Genomic DNA, 19,728 nt, shown 5'->3' with positions numbered 1-19,728 from the left:
CAGACATTGAAGACCCAGAAATGAACCCACACACCTATGGTCACTTGATTTTTGACAAAGGAGCCAAAACCATCCAATGGAAAAAAGATAGCATTTTCAGCAAATGGTGCTGATTCAACTGGAGGGCAACATGTAGAAGAATGCAGATCGATCCATGCTTATCACCCTGTACAAAGCTTAAGTCCAAGTGGATCAAGGACCTCCACATCAAACCAGACACACTCAAACTAATAGAAGAAAAACTAGGGAAGCATCTGGAACACATAGGCACTGGAAAAAATTTCCTGAACAAAACACCAATGGCTTATGCTCTAAGATCAAGAATCGACAAATGGGATCTCATAAAACTGCAAAGCTTCTGTAAGGCAAAGGACACTGTGGTTAGGACAAAACGGCAACCAACAGATTGGGAAAAGATCTGTACCAATCCTACAACAGATAGAGGCCTTATATCCAAAATATACAAAGAACTCAAGAAGTTAGACCGCAGGGAAACAAATAACCCTATTAAAAAATGGGGTTCAGAGCTAAACAAAAAATTCACAGCTGAGGAATGCCGAACGGCTGAGAAACACCTAAAGAAATGTTCAACATCTTTAGTCATAAGGGAAATGCAAATCAAAACAACCCTGAGATTTCACCTCACACCAGTGACAATGGCTAAGATCAAAAACTCAGGTGACAGCAGATGCTGGCGAGGATGTGGAGAAAGAGGAACACTCCTCCATTGTTGGTGGGATTGCAGACTGGTAAAACCATTCTGGAAATCAGTCTGGAGGTTCCTCAGAAAATTGGATATTGAACTGCCTGAGGATCCAGCTATACCTCTCTTGGGCATATACCCAAAAGATGCCTCAACATATAAAAGAGACACGTGCTCCACTATGTTCATCGCAGCCTTATTTATAATAGCCAGAAGCTGGAAAGAACCCAGATGCCCTTCAACAGAGGAATGGATACAGAAAATGTGGTACATCTACACAATGGAATATTACTCAGCTATCAAAAACAACGAGGGTTGGGGATTTAGCTCAGTGGTAGAGCGCTTGCCTAGCAAGCACAAGGCCCTGGGTTCGGTCCCCAGCTCCGAAAAAAAGAAAAAAAAAAAAAAAAAAAGAAAAAAAAAAAAAAACAAAGAGTTTATGAAATTCGTAGGCAAATGGTTGGAACTGGAAAATATCATCCTGAGTGAGCTAACCCAATCACAGAAAGACATACATGGTATGCACTCATTGATAAGTGGCTATTAGCCCAAATGCTTGAATTACCCTAGATCCCTAGAACAAACGAAACTCAAGACGGATGATCAAAATGTGAATGCTTCACTCCTTCTTTAAATGAGGAAAAAGAATACCCTTGGCAGGGAAGGGAGAGGCAAAGATTAAAACAGAGACTGAAGGAACACCCATTCAGAGCCTGCCCCACATGTGGCCCATACATATACAGCCACCCAATTAGACAAGATGGATGAAGCAAAGAAGTGCAGACCGACAGGAGCCGGATGTAGATCGCTCCTGAGAGACACAGCCAGAATACAGCAAATACAGAGGCGAATGCCAGCAGCAAACCACTGAACTGAGAATAGGTCCCCCGTTGAAGGAATCAGAGAAAGAACTGGAAGAGCTTGAAGGGGCTCGAGACCCCAAAAGTACAACAATGCCAAGCAACCAGAGCTTCCAGGGACTAAGCCACTACCTAAAGACTATACATGGACTGACCCTGGACTCTGACCCCATAGGTAGCAATGAATATCCTAGTAAGAGCACCAGTGGAAGGGGAAGCCCTGGGTCCTGCTAAGACCGAACCCCCAGTGAACTAGTCTATGGGGGGAGGGCGGCAATGGGGGGAGGGTTGGGAGGGGAACACCCATAAGGAAGGGGAGGGGGGAGGGGGATGTTTGCCCGGAAACCGGGAAAGGGAATAACACTCGAAATGTATATAAGAAATACTCAAGTTAATAAAAAAAAAAAAAAAAAGAAAAAAAGAAAAAAAAATAAAATATTTCTTTGGTGGATGTTATGAGGTCACACGTTGTCAGTGTTTTGCATCCCTGTGCTATGAACTTTAAACCATGTAATGAAATAGGGCTGCCCAGTGCAAATGGCCCATTCGGAGAAAAGATGTTTCCCATATTTGTACTTATACCTGGACTGGTCTCTGGAGCGAGGGGTGTTTATGAATTTGTTCTAGATTTTATTGTCTGTTGCTAGAGCTGGTGTCTCATGACTTTCTCTATGTTAATTGTGGTCTATCCTGAAGCTGGTGCTTTATGGCTGTTTTTTCAAACAGGCCTGGTGTTCCAAATGGATACAAGGGTTGCTTCAGTGGAGATAAAAAAGGTTTACCTTTCCCTTTCAAAATAATTAATCGCTTCTCGGCCTTTTGGCTAAGATCAAGTGTAGTATCTGTTCTTATCAGTTTAATATCTGATACGTCCTCTATCCGAGGACAATATATTAAATGGATTTTTAGAACTAGGAGTTGGAATAGGAGCTTGCTCCGTCCACTCCACGCATCGACCTGGTATTGCAGTACCTCCAGGAACGGTGCACCCCCTCGGGGGACTTAAAAAAAAATTGTCCAGAAATGGGGTTTATCTCATTCTTTCAATATGAGAATCCAGACAACCCTGGGAAAAAAGTAAGGTATGGATGGCAATCTCAGTGCAGCACTGTTAGAAGCCAGCACATCTTCTCAGTGGGAGGTGAAAACACATATCTGTATTAGCAGAGGTTTTCCAGATGAACAGAACCCAAAGCATGGCTCTCTCTATGTACGGATGAAGTGGATATAGAGAAATGTCTCATGGAATGTTGTCCACGAGTAAAACAATGACTGTGTAACAATGGCAAGCTGAAGAATACAGTCGTGTCTATATGTCTCAGCTGGTCTTCAGCATATTCCAGAATTCCTAACACGGAACCTGGAATGCTAGAAAAATAGTGATCTCTCTTGACAGAGTATGGCAGGAAGAAAAAGAAAAAGTTCCCATCTTCATCATCCTTACATATGTAAGCTTCCACCAGAAGATATGGCCTAGATAAAGATTTTTCTTGTCAACTCAAAAGCTCCAGAAAAACAGAGGGGTTTTGCCATGTTATATATTCCAAATAAGAAAAAGACCTCACATTAACCACCTGTTTCAGTTTAGGTAGTTGACTGCAGCACTTTGACGTGAAGGGCATTTTACCTCATCCTGAGTGCTGTGTGTCTGAAGGCTGTGACATTCTAAAGAAGACTCCATTTCTTTTTTTCCTTTTCTGTCAAAGGATATTTTCTTTATTTACAGTTCAAACGTTATCCCCTTTCCCAGTTTCCACTCCAGAAACCCACTATCACATAGCCCCTCCCCTGCTTCTCTGAGGGTGCTCCCACAAACCCACCCACTCTTGCTTGCCTTCCTGGCATTCCACTACACTGAAGCATTGCAGCTTGACAGGACCAAGGGTCTCTCCTCCCACTGATTTCCAATAGGGCCATCCTCTACTACAGATGTAGCTGGAGTCATGGGTGGCTCCACGTGTGCTCTTTTGTTGGGCGTTTAGTGCCTGGAAGCTCTGTGGGATCAGCTCTGTGGGATTCTTCCTATGGGGTTGGAAACCTCTTTAGGTCCTCCAATCCTGTTTCTAACTCCTCCATTGGGGACCCCGTACTCAGCCCAATGGTTTGCTTTAAAAATCCACCTCTGTATTTGCCAGGCTCTAGCTGAGCCTTTCACCTGACAGCTTTATCAGGCTCCAGTCAGCAAGCATTTCTTGGCATTTGCAATAGTATGTGTTTGGTGACTGTATGTGGGGTGAACACCCAGTGGAGTATTCTCTTGATGTCTTCCCTTCAGTCTCTACTCCATACTTTGTCTCCTTATTTCCTTCTGTGGGTATTTTGTTTTCCCTTCTACGGACTGAACGTCCACACTTTGGTCTTCCTTCTTCATGAGCTTCATAGGATATGTTAATTTTATTGTGGGTATTCTGAGCTTTTGGGCTAATTCCAATTTATCAGTTTGTGGATAACATGTGTGTCTGTTTGTGACCGAGTTGCCTCAGTAACTATGATATTTTATAGTTCCAACCATTTGCCTAGGAATTTTATGCAATCATTGTATTTAATGGCCAAGTAGTACTCCATTGTGTAAACTTACCACATTTTCTGTATCCATTCCTGTGTTTGAGGCCATCTGAGTTCTTTTAAATAAGGCTTCGATAAACATAGAGCAGCATGTGTCCTTGGGAAATGACACCCTTGACATTAGTCACAAAAATATAAAATACATTGTTGTGACATTAACCAAGCAAGTAAAATATCTGCATGACAAGAACATTAAGCCTCTGAAGAAAAATTGAAGATCTCAGAAGATGGAAAGATCTCCCATGCTCAGGGATTGGCAAGATTAATATTGCAAAAATGGCCAAATGGCAAAAAGAAATCTACAAATTCAATGAAATCTCCACCAAATTTCCAACTCAATTATTCAAAGACTTAGAGCAATTTGCAAATTCATTTGGAATAACAAAAAAACCAGAATAGCATACAAAATACTCAACAATACAAGAACTTCTGGGGAAATCATCATTCCCAAGCAGTACTACAGAGCAATGGGGATAAAAACTGTATGGTATTGGTACAGAGACAGGCAGATCAGTGGAACAGCATTGAAGACCCAGAAATGAACCCACACTCATGTGGTCAACTGATGTTTGACAAAGGAACTAAAACCATCAGGTGGCAAAAAGATAACATTTCAATCAATGGTGCTGGTTCAACTGAAGGTTAACATGTAGAAGAATGCAAATTGACCCATTCTTATCACCCTGTACAAACCTTAAATTCAAGTGGATGAAAGAACTCCACATAAAACCAGATACTCAAAGTAATAGAAGAAAACTTGGGGATGAGCCTCAAATACATGGGAAAAGGTGAAAATTTACTGAACAAAATACCAATGGCTTCTCTGTAGGTGTATGTGTTGCTGCAAAATTATAAAAAATGGAATGCTGTCTTTTACCCCCACTTGGTCAGCACCACAGTGACCCTAGTTATCTGTTAGATATCTTAATCTCAATCAGCAAAGCCTCTCACCCTCTTTGCTCTAGCCCCTATAACACTGCCTATGGCCTCTCTCTGAGCCTGGCAACAATCTGTCTACCAATGCAGTCCCCAAGGCAGGCTGTCACCATGCCAGAAATATACATCTCAATTCCATGGTGGCTTAGTATCCCAGCTGACACATACTCTATTAAACTTAATTCCCCGCAAGAAACAACACACAATAACCTCTGATCCAATTGATAAGATCCTCTTCCCTCAAACTTTTCTGCCTTTCATCCTTCCCTCTCATCCAATGACAGGCCTCGTCCTATCTTGTACCTGCCTTCACGTGCTTAATGGCATCACTCACTCCTCCATGCCCTTTAAGATGACTGTGCTCTGTGCTGTCTTTCCCTGGCAGGTGAGCATCTATGACCGTGAAGGCTGAGCTGTTCAGTTTCAGGGGGTACAAGATCTACCTGGAACATGGGCAGCACTATGCCAAGACATTGGAAGGTTTTCCAGTTTTCTTACTGGCAAAAGTGAGTCTGCATTCCTTTCCAAAAGGAATCCTAGGCAGATGAACTAGACAGTCCTCTACAGAAACACACACACACACACACACACACACACACACACACACACACACACACACACACAAACACACACACGAAACACAGGCTGAAGAAATTCAAAAGAAAAGAACCCGCAGTACAGTCACATTCCAGGGAGTCATCCCTGTGTGTCTCGTGCTGATATGATGTTAAGAAGAATCAGAAAACGGGAGTCAGGAAAGCTCATTGAGTGCAGGCTATAAGGACTGACAAAAAAAGCAAAAAAGGTTAAGCGGGTACCAAACATAGCAATGGTGGCTGCCAAGGGTGCCACAAAGGCAGCCAATAAACAAAAGATTGTGAATCCCGTGAAGGTTTCTGCTCTGAGAGTTGGTAGGAAAAGCTTATTTGGTAAATCAGAGTTTAAAATAAAATCTGTCTTTAACTCTTAACAGAACAAAACAAACAAACAAAAAAAGATAAATGTGGATTGGAAAACTTTTATCACAATTTTTAAATTGTAGGGTTTCTCTCCAGTATGTATTTTTCTATGTATTTGGAGACTATTATGTTGGGAAAAGGCTTTGTCACATTGGTTACATTTGGAGGGTATCTCTCCTGTGTATGTCCTTTAATGTATTTGGAGATTACTGTGTTGTGAAAGGCTTTATCACATTGCTTACTTTTGTAGGGTTTCTTTTGGTATGAACTCTATGTGCCTAGAGACTATTTTGTTGTGAAAAGGGTTTAACACATTCACTACGTTTGACAGGTTTTGCTCCTGTATGAATTCTTCTATGTACCTGGAGTCTACTGGGTCATGAAAAGGCTTTATCACATTCCTTACATTTGTAGGGTTTCTCTCCAGTATGAATCCTTTCATGTATCAGGAGACTATTGTGTTGCGAAAAGGCTTCACCAGTCACTACATTTGTAGGGTTTGTCTTCAGTATGAATTCTTTTATGCCTCTGAATGTTACCGTGGTCTGAAAAGACTTTATCACATTCATTATATTTGTAGGGTTTCTCCCCCGTATGAACTCTTTTATGCCTGTAGAGGATACTGGGTCGTGAAAAGGCTTTATCACATTCATTACATTTGTAGGGTTTCTCTCCAGTGTGAACTCTTTTATGTATCTGGAGGCTAGTGTGGTATAAAAAGGTTTTATCACATTCATTACATTTGTAGGGTTTTTCTCCTGTATGAATTCTTTTATGCGTCCGTAGGCTATTGTGGTCTGAAAAGGCTTTATCACATTCATTACATTTGTAGGGTTTCTCTCCAGTGTGAACTCTTTTATGCTTCTGGAGGCTACTGTGTACTGAAAAGGCTTTATCACATTCATTACATTTGTAGGGTTTCTCTCCAGTGTGAACTCTTTTATGTATCTGGAGGCTACTGTGGTCTGAAAAGGCTTTACCACATTCATTACATTTGTAGGGTTTCTCTCCAGTGTGAACTCTTTTATGCTTCTGGAGGCTACTGTGTCGAGAAAAGGCTTTATCACATTCATTACATTTGTATGGTTTCTCTCCAGTGTGAACTCTTTGATGCTTCTGGAGGCTACTGTGTACTGAAAAGGCTTTATCACATTCATTACATTTGTAGGGTTTCTCTCCAGTGTGAACTCTTTTATGCTGCTGGAGTCTACTAGGTCGTGAAAAGGCTTTATCACATTCATTACATTTGTAGGGTTTCTCTCCAGTGTGAACTGGTTTATGCTGCTGGAGGCTACTGTGGTCTGAAAATGCTTTATCACATTCATTACATTTGTAGGGTTTCTCTCCAGTGTGAACTGGTTTATGCTGCTGGAGGCTACTGTGTCGTGAAAAGGCTTTATCACATTCATTACATTTGAAGGGTTTCTCTCCAGTGTGAACTCTTTTATGTGTCTGGAGGCTACTGGGTTGTGAAAAGGCTTTATCACATTCATTACATTTGTAGGGTTTCTCTCCAGTGTGAACTCTTTTATGCTTCTGGAGGTTACTGTGTACAGAAAAGGCTTTATTACATTCATTACACTTGAAGGGTTTCTCTCCAGTGTGAACTCTTTTATGTGTCTGGAGTCTACTGTGTCGTGAAAAAGCTTTATCACATTCATTACATTTGTAGGGTTTCTCTCCTGTATGAATTCTTTTATGCGTCGGTAGGCTATTGTGGTCTGCAAAGGCTTTATCACATTCATTACATTTGTAGGGTTTCTCTCCGGTGTGAACTCTATTATGCTTCTGGAGGCCACTGTGTCGTGAAAAGTCTTTATCACATTCATTACATTTGTAGGGTTTCTCTCCAGTGTGAACTCTTTTATGTGTCTGTAGGCTATGGTGTTGTGAAAAGGCTTTATCACATTCCTTACATTTGTAGGGTTTCTCTCCAGTATGAACTCTATTATGCCTCTTGAGTCTACTGTGTCGTGAAAATGCTTTATCACATTCATTACATTTGTAGGGTTTCTCTCCAGTGTGGACTCTTTTATGCCTCTGGAGGCTACTGTGTATTGAAAAGGCTTTATCACATTCATTACATTTGTAGGGTTTCTCTCCAGTATGAACTCTATTATGCATCTGGAGTCTACTTGGTCGTGAAAAGGCTTTATCACATTCATTACATTTGTAGGGTTTCTCTCCAGTATGAACTCTATTATGCCTCTTGAGTCTACTATGTCGTGAAAAGGCTTTATCACATTCATTGCATTTGTAGGGTTTCTCTCCAGTGTGAACTCTTTGATACTTCTGGAGTCTAATGGGTTGTGAAAAAGCTTTATCACATTCAGGACATTTGTAGGGTTTCTTCTCAGTATGAAGTCTTTCATGCTTTTTAAGTTTACTGTGATTTGCAAAAACTTTACCACATTGACTACATTCATAAGGTTTCTGTCTAGCTTGTGTTCTTTTATGTAATTGGAGAACTGTGTAAGGAGCAAAAGCTTCAACACACTGAATAACTTCAGAGGGCTTCTTTTCTGAATGAATCTTTTCATTCCTTTGAGGATGACTGTGAGCATGTAAAGCAAAGGGTTTTCCACAGTGAGTATATTCGGAGGGAATCTCTGCACTCTGACTTCTTTCATGCCTGAGAAGATAATATGCACATGTGAAAGCTTTACCACACTCATGAACACTTTCATCTGGATGATTTAATGTTACTGTTTCTCTAAATATAAAGAGGCATCTGGCCTTAATTTTTTTTTCACTTCGTTCACATTCAAGCTTTCCCTTGACTATGAGCTGTTTTGCATCTTCCAAGATCCCTGAAATGGCAGAGCATTTATTACATAGCTCAGATTTATATATCCTTTTTCTATAAAAGGTTTTTCCCAAATTTGAAGAAAAGCAAAGGAGCTCAGACCTTTAATACACTAAGTGTATTCCAATATTTACTGTAGTGTTGTTCATACTATATTTGGGAAGTAATCCAGGAGAAACAGAAGCATTTCTCCATTCCTAGTACTCAAGAGAATTTATTACAAATTGAGGTTCCATATGTATTGCCAATGAAGTTGGAAAAATAATTAATTGTAAAACATTTATCATGTAGAAACAGTCTGGTATAACAGCCACCCACTATATATCTTCACATTTTTATGGGAGAGAGAGTGTCAGAAAAAGATTGAGATACATAGACAGAAAGATAGGTAGAAAGATAAATAGATGGAAGGATGGAAGGATGGATGGATATGATAGATAAAGATAGATACATAGATGGATAGATAGACAGACAGACAGAGAGGTACATTGTTTCCTTCAAAATCCCTTTTATATACATGGTTTGTGTTCATTATGATATATGACATATCTATGAAAGGAAGATGAACACATTGCATTCACATAATTTAACACTTTGTTCTTCATAGACAAGTAATATAGGGATGGAGGTTAATGCACAACATCCTTCTTACAACAAATAATCTGCCAATTTCAGTAAATCTAACAATATCACTATTAATATCGGAATAAGCTTATTAGAAGCTTTTCGACTTGTATTTGTCAACCACTCAACATGTGGAGCTTTTACAAAATTAGCAGAAATGTATTGCCAGTTGTACAGTGTAGTTGTAATAGGGCTGTCTTTCAAATGGTGATGTACACTAAGGCATTGTTTCCAAGTCCACTTTCTTAAAAAATTGCATTGCAAAAACAAATCAGATAAAAGCGCACGGAATACCATGGTTTTGTTAGAATGTATCAATCACCAATGTATTTAAAGCAGTTCTTATTTACACTGTTGCTTTACTTTCAAACTTTCAGCACACATTAAAATTTCTTCAGAGGCATATTTGTATGATCTTGCATATAAGAAGTACCTTCTCTGTGTTCTAGAACTTTGACAATGTTCCTCAATATTTTGGTCTTCCCAATTAAAGCCTGAAATAGAGTAAGAGAAAAACAATGAATGGAAATTATGAAATATGTAAGCAACAATGTTCTGTAAATCTTAAAGTCATGCTCGCTTTACTCACCAAATTCTCTACCCGTCTCAATTGAAATACAGAAGTGCTTCAAAAGAAAGAAAATGTTTTCTCCAATTTTAAAACAAGAAAGGGAATTTATACTCTTACCTATAGCATTGAGGTTCCTGTAGGTCTCCAGCATGACATCTTTGTAGAGCTTCTTCTGGAAGGGATCCAGCAAAGCCCACTCTTCCCGCGTGAAGTTCACATGCACATCCTCATAAGTCACTGTCTTCTCAAGTATCCCATACATGGGTACAAAAGAAAGCATGATAGAGACAACATTGGGCATGTATTCTTCATAAACAATGTGTTCATATAATTATGGGGATTATCAGATTTATTTCTTGACTCCAAAGTTCTACTGTAACAATACATACTTGTAGGAAATGTATTAATGAGGTTCACCCCTGTCATGTCACAGCCTGTTCAATAGGATGTAGCCTTTCTAGTGAAATGACACCTACATATGTAAAGAGGACACAAGCTCTACAAGATCAATAGTGCTTACCAAACATCGAAGAAATTGTATTAACACTAACAATTACTGACTGTAAAACTCAGTTAAAAGCTGGGTCTATTGTCCTGTGCCTTTAACACTGCAGTCAGGAGACAGAAGCAGAATTATCACATTGAGTCGGATGCCAGTGTGGGGTATATAATGAGTTCTAGAACAGCCAAAGGTACATAGTAAGACCCTGTATCCTCTACCAGAATTGACTAACCAAACCAGAAATATAGAAAGACCTCAGGTTTTTCCTTAAATCTATAAGAGCATTATACATAAAATCCAGTTCTGTAGTCATCTTCCAGAAACCTGAGGTCCACAGGTACAAATTGTAACATTAACAAGATATTACCAAAAGGGAATATATGTTTAAACATTTATATTAGGCAGGGGGGTGGTGATTGAGCTCAGTGGTAGAGCGCTTGCCTAGCAAGCCCAAGACCCTGGGTTCGGTCCTCAGCTCCAGGGGAAACAAAAAGAACTTTACACTTAGGCAGAAGAAAATCTTAGCTATATGAAAGTTGATTAGATGTAAACAACACAGTGCAGGATGGAGGGCTCAGCAGTGAAGTACAGGGCATGGATCTCATGCTTTCACTGGGAATCTGCATGTAAATTCTCCAGTTCCTTGTCTCTAATTGGACTTTGATCGATCAAGATCCATTGACAGCAGCCAATGGAAAGGGTAGAAAAGGTGAGACATCCAGGTTCCCAAAGGTGAGGAAAGAGAAGCAGGAGACAGGAAAGGGAGATTTGTCTTGCTTTGGAGAGAGAGCCAAAAACCATGTAAGATGTCCAGAGGAGTGTTCATTGCCCCCAACCCCAGGTTGGAGATTAGAGATGGAATTAGGCTGAGAGTAGTTTTATGGTGGTGAGCAGTGAAAAGGTAACTGGGCAACAAAGCTAAGGGCAGATATAGAGCGTCGAGAAAAGAGTAACGGAGAGGACACACTAGCTGTGGGAAGCTTGGATGAGACATAAGTCAGGATAAACATATTAGTGTGTGTGTGTGAGTGTGTGTGTGTGTGTGTGTGTGTGTGTGTGTGTGTGTGTGTGTGTTCTATTGTGTGACACTGTTCCCCCATACAAGGGAACCAGGGCAGGGACTGGAAGTATACCTGTAAGGAACTTAAAGCAGGGTAGTGAAAGGGCTACATGCTTCAGGAAGAGCTCTTGCAGGTCCTACAAATAAGTGAGGTGAATTGTTGTATTTACAGCAGGATCACAGCCATCCATTATTCTACTTTCAGCAGGTGTCAGACCAGTGTCTGGCTACTCTGAGGACTAGACACACCTGAGGTGTATATTCATGCATATAGGCAAAAGACTCATAGTTTTTCTAACATAAAGTCACAACAAACAAGACAGGTAGAAAGAAGATCAGTGAATGCCCTGCAATGACTGAGAGGACTCAGAAGTATTAACAACATGAGTACATGGTATCCTAGGAAATAGAATGATAATGACTAAGAAATTTCAAAAATCAAAATGTGGGGTAAGTTCAGCACAAAAGCATATGCTTGACATATAAAGACACCTTCATTCCAGGCCCATTTATATCAATAAAAAAGAAAGGCCAGGCACGTTGGCCCACATATGATTCCAGCATTAGAACCCAGATTCAATTTGATCCCTACATTCATGACTAGCATATAGGCCTACCTTGAGGATACCCACGGCCACAAAGAGAAACTGTCTTCAAAAACAAGCCAAATTTGAAAAATATGAAAATATTAGTTAAGCAAAATAGCTTAGCATTGCTTCTTCTGTATCTCATATGATTTAAGGACAGAGTCTATTAAAAGGAAGGCGGGAGAGGAAGGAAGGACATGAGAAGGAAGCTGAAGGATGAATTTCAAGGAAAACAGAATAACAGAAATAAGTGGATATTGATTAAGTCTATAGACACTCAAATCTCATCCAAAAAAGGAATTGCCTCTTGTAGGAGTCCTTCTCCACATATTCTCACCAACAAGTCCACCAACAAGAGACAAATGTTTAAAGTCAACATATTATCTAGATGCTCTTTCATCCACCTAACTACGCTAGACCATGCTCTCTATAGGTTCATGGTCATTCCATGACAAAAATGCATTTAATATAACATCAAGGACCCTTAAAGTCTGTTACAGCATGTACAGTGTTCAAATGTCCAAAGTCTCCTGTCACCCTCAAGACAATCTTTAGACTGTCACATACTCTAAAGTCTGAAAGCAAGTTATATCTTTATCACATAAAATGGCAAATCCCATGGGGTAGAGAGCTGAATTCCCAGAAGTATGGACAATCCTGAGACCTCAGGGGAGACCGCCACTTCTGCCACTTCTGTTCACATTCCTCAACCAAAAGGAACCTGCATAGTGTCCCCTGCATACAGGTATATAGGACTGGTCACTGGCAGGAACCTGCTGATTCCTGAACTGAACTGGAACTGAACTGAACCAGTACCAGAGATCCCTCCACCCAAATCTTGTGGGTGGGACAGCTGGACCGTCAGAAGTGTGGACAATCCCAAGAACACACAGGAGACAACTACTTACTGCACACCTATCTGACCAAAGATTAAACCTCCTAGTGACATCTGTGCCCCCTGGGCACAGGGACCGAGGAGTCAGGGACAGGACCCTTCGAGTTTCTGCCTGTGCTGAGAGCTGAAAGGCAGTCACAAGGAGTCACACCTGAGAGCAGAGGTAAGATCACCTTTTCTGCTCCAAGCAACCCGTCTAGTGGCCTCAGGACACACAAGCCAGAAGACTTCTGTGACAGGACACTTCTGGCTTCTGGCTGTGCCCAGAACAGAACTGAATGAATCCCACAGGTCCCAGCACCCAAATCCCGTAGGGGAGAGAGCTAAATTCCCAGAAATAAGGACAAATCTGAGACCTCAGGAGAGAACGCCAATTCTGCCCACTTCTGATCACATTCCTGACCCAAGGGGAACATGCATAGTAGCCTCTGGATACAGGAATAGAGCTGCAGTCAGTGGCAGGAACCTGCTAGTAGTTTCTGCTGGAGCCTGGAGATGAACTGAACTGGTCCCACAGCTCCCTCTACCCAAAACCTGTAGGGGAGAAAACTGGACCCTCAGAAGTGCAAACAATCCTGAGAACTCAGGGGAACCAACTACTTTCCACCCACATTCTTCACACAAGAGGAAATTTCTTAGAGCCATCTGTGCCCTTTGGGCACAGGGACCTAGAAGCAGTCAGGGGCAGGAACCTTCTGGTTTCTGCTTGTGCCAAAAGCTGAAAGCCAGTCACCAAAATAGCCTACACACCATGAGCAGAGGTAAGACCAACACTTCTGTGCCAGCAACCCGCCTGGAGGCTTCAGGTCAAACAAACCCAGGAGTAGGTCTCTGTTCCCAGATTCAGCTGAAAGAAAACAGGCCTACAGGAGGGTCAAGCCACTGTCAGAGACAGCAACACAAGCTAACACCAGAGACAACCAGCACAGGATCCTTATCAACAGGAACCAAAACGACTTGGCATCATCAGACCCCAGTTCTCTGAGCAAAACAAATTCTGGATTTCCAAACACACTGGAAAAGCAAGATTTGGGTTAAAATCACATTTTACGATGATGATGGAGAACATAAATAACTCCCTTAAAGAAATACAGCACAGACAAGTAAACAAGTAGAAGCCCTTAAAGAGGAAACACAAAAATCCCTTCAAGAATTACAGGAAAATACAACCAAACAGGTAAAGGAATTGAATAAAAGCATCTATGATTTAAAAATGTAAATAGAAACGATAAAGAAAGCACAAAGGGGGGTTGGGGATTAAGCTCAGTGGTGGAGCGCTTGCCTAGGAAGCGCAAGGCCCTGGGTTAGGTCCCCAGCTCCGAAAAAAAAAAGATCCAAAAAAAAAAAAAAAAAAAAAAGAAAGCACAAAGGGAGATAACCCTGGAGATAGAAAACCTAGGAAAGAGATCAGGACTCGTAGGTGCAAGTGTCACCAATGGAATACAAGCGATAGAAGAGAGAATCTCAGGGGCAGAAGATACCATAGAAAACATTGACACAACCATCAAATACAATGCAAAATGCAAAAATCTCCTAGTCCAAAACATCCAGGAAATCTAGGACACAATGAGAAGATTAAACCTATGGACAATAGGTATAGGAGAAAGTGAAGACTCCTAACTTAAAGGGTCAGTAAATATCTTCAACAAAATTATAGAAGAAAACATCCCTTACCTAAATAAAGAGATGCTCATAAATATACATGAAGACTACAAAACTCCAAATAGGATGGACCAGAAAAGAAATTGCTCCTGTCACATTATACTTAAAAGACCAAATGCACACAACAAAGAAAGAATATTAAAAGCAGTAAGGAAAAAAGGTCAAGTCACATATAAAGGCAGACCTATAAGAATTACACCAGACTTCTCACCAGAAACTATGAAAGCCAGAAGATCCTGGGCGGATGTCATAAGAACACTAGGAGAACACAAATGCCAGTGCATGCAACTGTATCCAGCAAAACTCTCAATTAATATAGATGGAGAAACCAAGATATTCTATTACAAAATGAAATTTACATAATTTCTTTCTAAAAAGCCAGCCCTACAAAGGACAATATGTGGAAAATTCCAACACATGTAAGAAAACTAAATCCTAGAAAAATCTCATGCAATGAACCCAAAAGAAGAGAACCAAACAAACATAATTCCACCTCTAACAACAAAACTAACAGGAAACATAAATCACTATTCCTTAATATAGTTTAACATCAATGGACTCGACTCCCCAATAAAAAGATGTAGACTAACAGACTGGATATGTAAAGAGGACCCAGCATTTTGCTACATACAGGAAACACAACTCAGAGACAAAGACAGACACTACTTCAGAGTAAAAGGCTGGAAAACAACTTTCCAAGCAATTGATCTGAAGAAACAAGCTGAAGCAGCCATTGTAATATCGAATAAAATCGACTTACAACCAAAAGTTATCAAGGAAAATAAGGAAGAAAACTTCATACTCATCAAAGGAAAAATCCACCAAGACAAACTCTCAATCCTAAATATCTATGCTCCAAATGCAATGGCACCTACATTCTTATTAAAACAAACAAACAAAAAAAAACTTATTGAAGCTCAAAGCATACATTGCACCTCACACAATAATAGTAGGAGAACCCCACTCTCATCAATGGATAGATCATGGAAATACAAATGAAACAGAGACATAGAGAAACTAACAGAAGTTATGAACCAAAAGGACTTAAGAAATATTTATAGAACATTTCATCCTAAAAACAAGGATTATACCTTCATTTCAGGACCTCATGGTACCTTCTCCAAAACTGACCATATAATCAGTTACAAAACAGACTTCAACAGATATAAAAAGATTAAAATAATCCCATGCATCCAATCAGATCACCATAGACAAAGGCGGGTCTTCAATAACAACAATAATGACAGAAAGCCCACATATACATGGAAGTTGAACAAAGCTCTACTCAACGATAACAAGGAAGAAATAAAGAAAGAAATAAAAGACCTTTTAGAAATTAATGAAAAAGAAGGCACAACATATCCAAACTTATGGGACACTATGAAAGAAGTTCAAAAAGGAAAACTCACAGCTCTGAGTGCCTCCAAAAAGGAATAGGAGAGAGCATACATCAATCAGCAGCTTGAAAGCACACAGAAAAGCTCTAGAACAAAAGGAAGCAAATACACCCAAGAGGAGTAGAAGGCAGAAAATAATCAAACTCAGGGCTGAAATCAACCAAGTAGAAATGAAAAGGACCATACAAAGATCAACAAAACCAGGAGCTGGTTCTTTGAGAAAATCAACAAGACAGATTAACACTTAGCCAGACTAAACAGAGGGCACAGAGAGTGTATCCAAATTCATAACATCAGAAATGAAAAGGGAGACATAACAACAGAATCTGAGGAAATTAAAATAATCATCAGATCCCACCACAAAAGCCTATATTCAACAAAACTGGAAAATCTGGAGGAAATTTTCTAGACAAGTACCAGATACCAAAGTTAAATCAGCATCAGCTAAAGCATCTAAACAATCCTATCCTTCCTAAAGAAACAGCAGCAGTTATTAAAAGTCTCCCAACCAAAAAGAGCCCAGGACCAGATGGGTTTATTGCAGAATTCTATCAGACCTTCATAGAAGATATCGTACCAGTACTGTCCAAACTATTCCACAAAATACAAACAGACACAAACCACACAAAAACCCAACAAATAAAGAAAACTTCAGACAAATTTCCTTTGTGAATATGGACACAGAATTATTCAATAAAATTCTTGCAAACCTAATCCAAGAACACATCAAAATGATCATCCATCATGATAAAGTAGGCTTCATCCCAGGGATGCAGGGATGTTTCAACATACAGAAATCCATCAACGTAATCCACTATATAAACAAACTCAAAGAAAAAAACTACATGATCATTTCATTAGATGCTCAGAAAGCATTTGAGAAAATTCAACACCCCTTCACAATAAAAGTCCCGGAAAGATCAGGAGTCAAGGCCCATACATAAACATAGTAAAAGCAATACACAGCAAACCAGTAGCCAACATTAAACTGAATGGAGAGAAACTTGAAGCAATCCCACTAGAATCGGGGACTAGACAAGGCTGCCCAATCTCTCACTACCTGTTCAACATACTACTCGAAGTCCTAGCCAGAGCAATCGGACAACAAAAGGAGGTCAGGGGAATGCAAATTGGAAAGGAAGAGGTCAAAATATCACTATTTGCAGATGATATGATAATATACTTTAGTGACCCCTAAAGTTCCACCAGAGAATTACTAAGCCTGATAAACAACTTCAGCAAAGTCGCTTGGTATAAAAGTAAATCAAACAAATCAGTAGCCTTCCTCTACTCAAAGGATAAACAGGCTGAGAAAGAAATGAGAGAAAAGGCATTCCTTCACAATAGTCCCAAATAACATAAAATACCTTGGTGAGACTCTAAGCAAGCAAGTGAAAGAACTTCAAGTCTCTGAAGAAAGAAATTGAGGAAGATCTCAAAAGATGGAAAGATCTCCCATGCTCATGGATTGGAAAGATTAATAAGTTAAAAATGGCCATCTTCCCAAAAGCAATCTACAGATTGAATGCAATCCCCATCAAAATTCCAACTCAATTCTTCATAGAGTTAGAAAGAGCAATTTGCAAATTCATTTGGAATAACAAAAAACCCAGGATAGCGAAAACGATCCTTAACAATAAAAGAACTTCTGTGGGAATCATCATCTCTGACTTCAAACAGTATTACAGAACAATAACGATAAAAACTGTATGGAATTGGTACACAGACAGTCAGGTAGATCAGTGGAACAGAACTGAAGACTGAGAAATGAACCCACACACCTATGGTCACTAGATCTTTGACAAAAAAGCTAAAACCATTCAATAGAAAAAAGATAGCATTTACAACAATTTGTGCTGGTTCAGCTAGAGGTCACCATGTATAGGAATGCAAATGGAACCATTCTTATCACCCTGTCCATAGCTTAAGTCCAAGTGGTTCAAGGACCTCCACATAAAGCCAGATACACTCAAACTAATAGGAAAAAAGTGAGGAAGAGTCTCGATCACATGGGCACTGGGGAAAATTTCCTGAACAAAACACCAATGGCTTAAGCTCCAAGATCAAGAATCATGGGGCTCATAAAACTGCAAAGCTTATGTAAGGCAAAGGACACTGTCAATAGGACAAAACGGCAACCAACAGATTGGGAAAAGATTTTTGCCAATCCTACATCTGATAGGCTAATATGTAAAATATACAGAGAATTCAAGAAACTAGACCCCAGGGAGTCAAATAACCCTATTAAAGATGGAGTACAGAGCTGAATAAAGAATACTCAGCTTAGGCACATTGGAATCCTTACTCATAATGGAAAAGAAAATCAATACAACCCTAAGATTCCACTTCACACCACTCAGAATGGCTAAGATCAAAACCTCAGGTGACCACAAATGCTGGCGAGGATGTGGAGAAACAGGGACACTCCTCCATTGTTGGTGGGATTGCAAACTGGTACAACCACGCTCGAAATCAATCTGAAAGGTCCTCAGAAAATTGGTCATTCCACTACGTGTGGACCCAGTATACCTCTCCTGGGCATATACGGAAAAGGTGCTCCAACATACGAAAAAGACACATGCTCTACTATGTTGACAGCAGTCTTATTTATAATAGCAAATGCTGGAAAGAAACCAGATGACCTTCAACAGAAGAATGGATACCGAAAATGTGGTACATCTACCCCATGGAGTACCACTCAGCTATCAAAATATTGACTTCATGAAAGTTGTAGGCAAATGGATTGAACTAGAAAATATCATCCTGAGTGAAGTAACCCAATCACAGAAAAATACACATGGTATGCACTCACTGATAAGTGGATATTAGCCCAAAAGCTCAAATTACCCAAGATGCAATCCACAGACCACATGATGTTCAAGAAGGACAAGCAAAGTGTGGATGTTTAACTCCTTCTTAAAAGGAGGGTATATGGAAGAATAGTTTGGAGAAGAGATGGAAGGAACAGCCATTCAGAGCCATATATATCCAACAAAACTAAATAAAGTTAATGAAGCTAAGAACTGCATGCTGACAGGAGCCAAATATAGCTGTCTCCTCAGAGGCACAGCAAGAGCATGTCCAATACAGAGGCAAATGCAAGCAGCAAACCATTGAACTGAGAATGGGATCCCTGTTGGAGGAATTAGAGAAAGGATTGAAAACGCTGAAGGGGCTTGCCACCCCATAACAAAAACAGAGCTCCCAGGGACTAAACCACTTCCAAAGACTATACATGAACTAAGCCTGGGCTCCAGCTTCATAATGTAGCAGAGGATGGCCTTGCTGGGCAACAATAGGAGGAAAATCCCTTGGTCCTACCAAGGGTGAACACCCGCCCCCCAGTGTAAGGGAAAGTCAGGAGGGTGGGAAGGTACGGTGGTTGGGGTGGGGAATACCCTTATAATGAAGGAGAGGAGGATAGGATAAAGGGCTTACGTCCGGGCATCTGGGAAAAGGAATAACATTTGAAATGTAAACAAAGAAGTATACAATAAAATACAAAAATGGCACAGAATATCACTTCCCATTCCAATAAACAGGGATGGGTACATCAGTAGATGGAGCAAGGCGAGAAACCTGCAGGTCAAAAGACAAGTCC

The 19,728-nt window shown here is 40.2% G+C and overlaps 1 non-coding gene and 1 pseudogene across 1 annotated transcript; one reads left to right on the top strand and one right to left on the bottom strand.

Annotated features, from left to right (window-relative positions):
• The first annotated feature begins 2,366 nt into the window (after nt 1-2,366).
• LOC120097991 (U2 spliceosomal RNA) lies at nt 2,367-2,557 on the top strand. Its single transcript, XR_005495944.1, has one exon. It is a non-coding gene; the product is annotated as a U2 spliceosomal RNA (small nuclear RNA).
• A 686-nt stretch (nt 2,558-3,243) lies between these two features.
• Nucleotides 3,244-19,728, bottom strand: part of Zfp91-ps1 (zinc finger protein 91, pseudogene 1) — a 51,022-nt pseudogene continuing 34,537 nt past the window's right edge.

This window comes from Rattus norvegicus, chromosome 17 (genome assembly GCF_036323735.1).
Source record: "Rattus norvegicus strain BN/NHsdMcwi chromosome 17, GRCr8, whole genome shotgun sequence".
Lineage (NCBI taxonomy): Eukaryota > Metazoa > Chordata > Mammalia > Rodentia > Muridae > Rattus > Rattus norvegicus.
The sequence above is the reverse complement of the archived record's forward strand: the minus strand, read 5'-3'. Positions and strand labels throughout refer to the sequence as shown.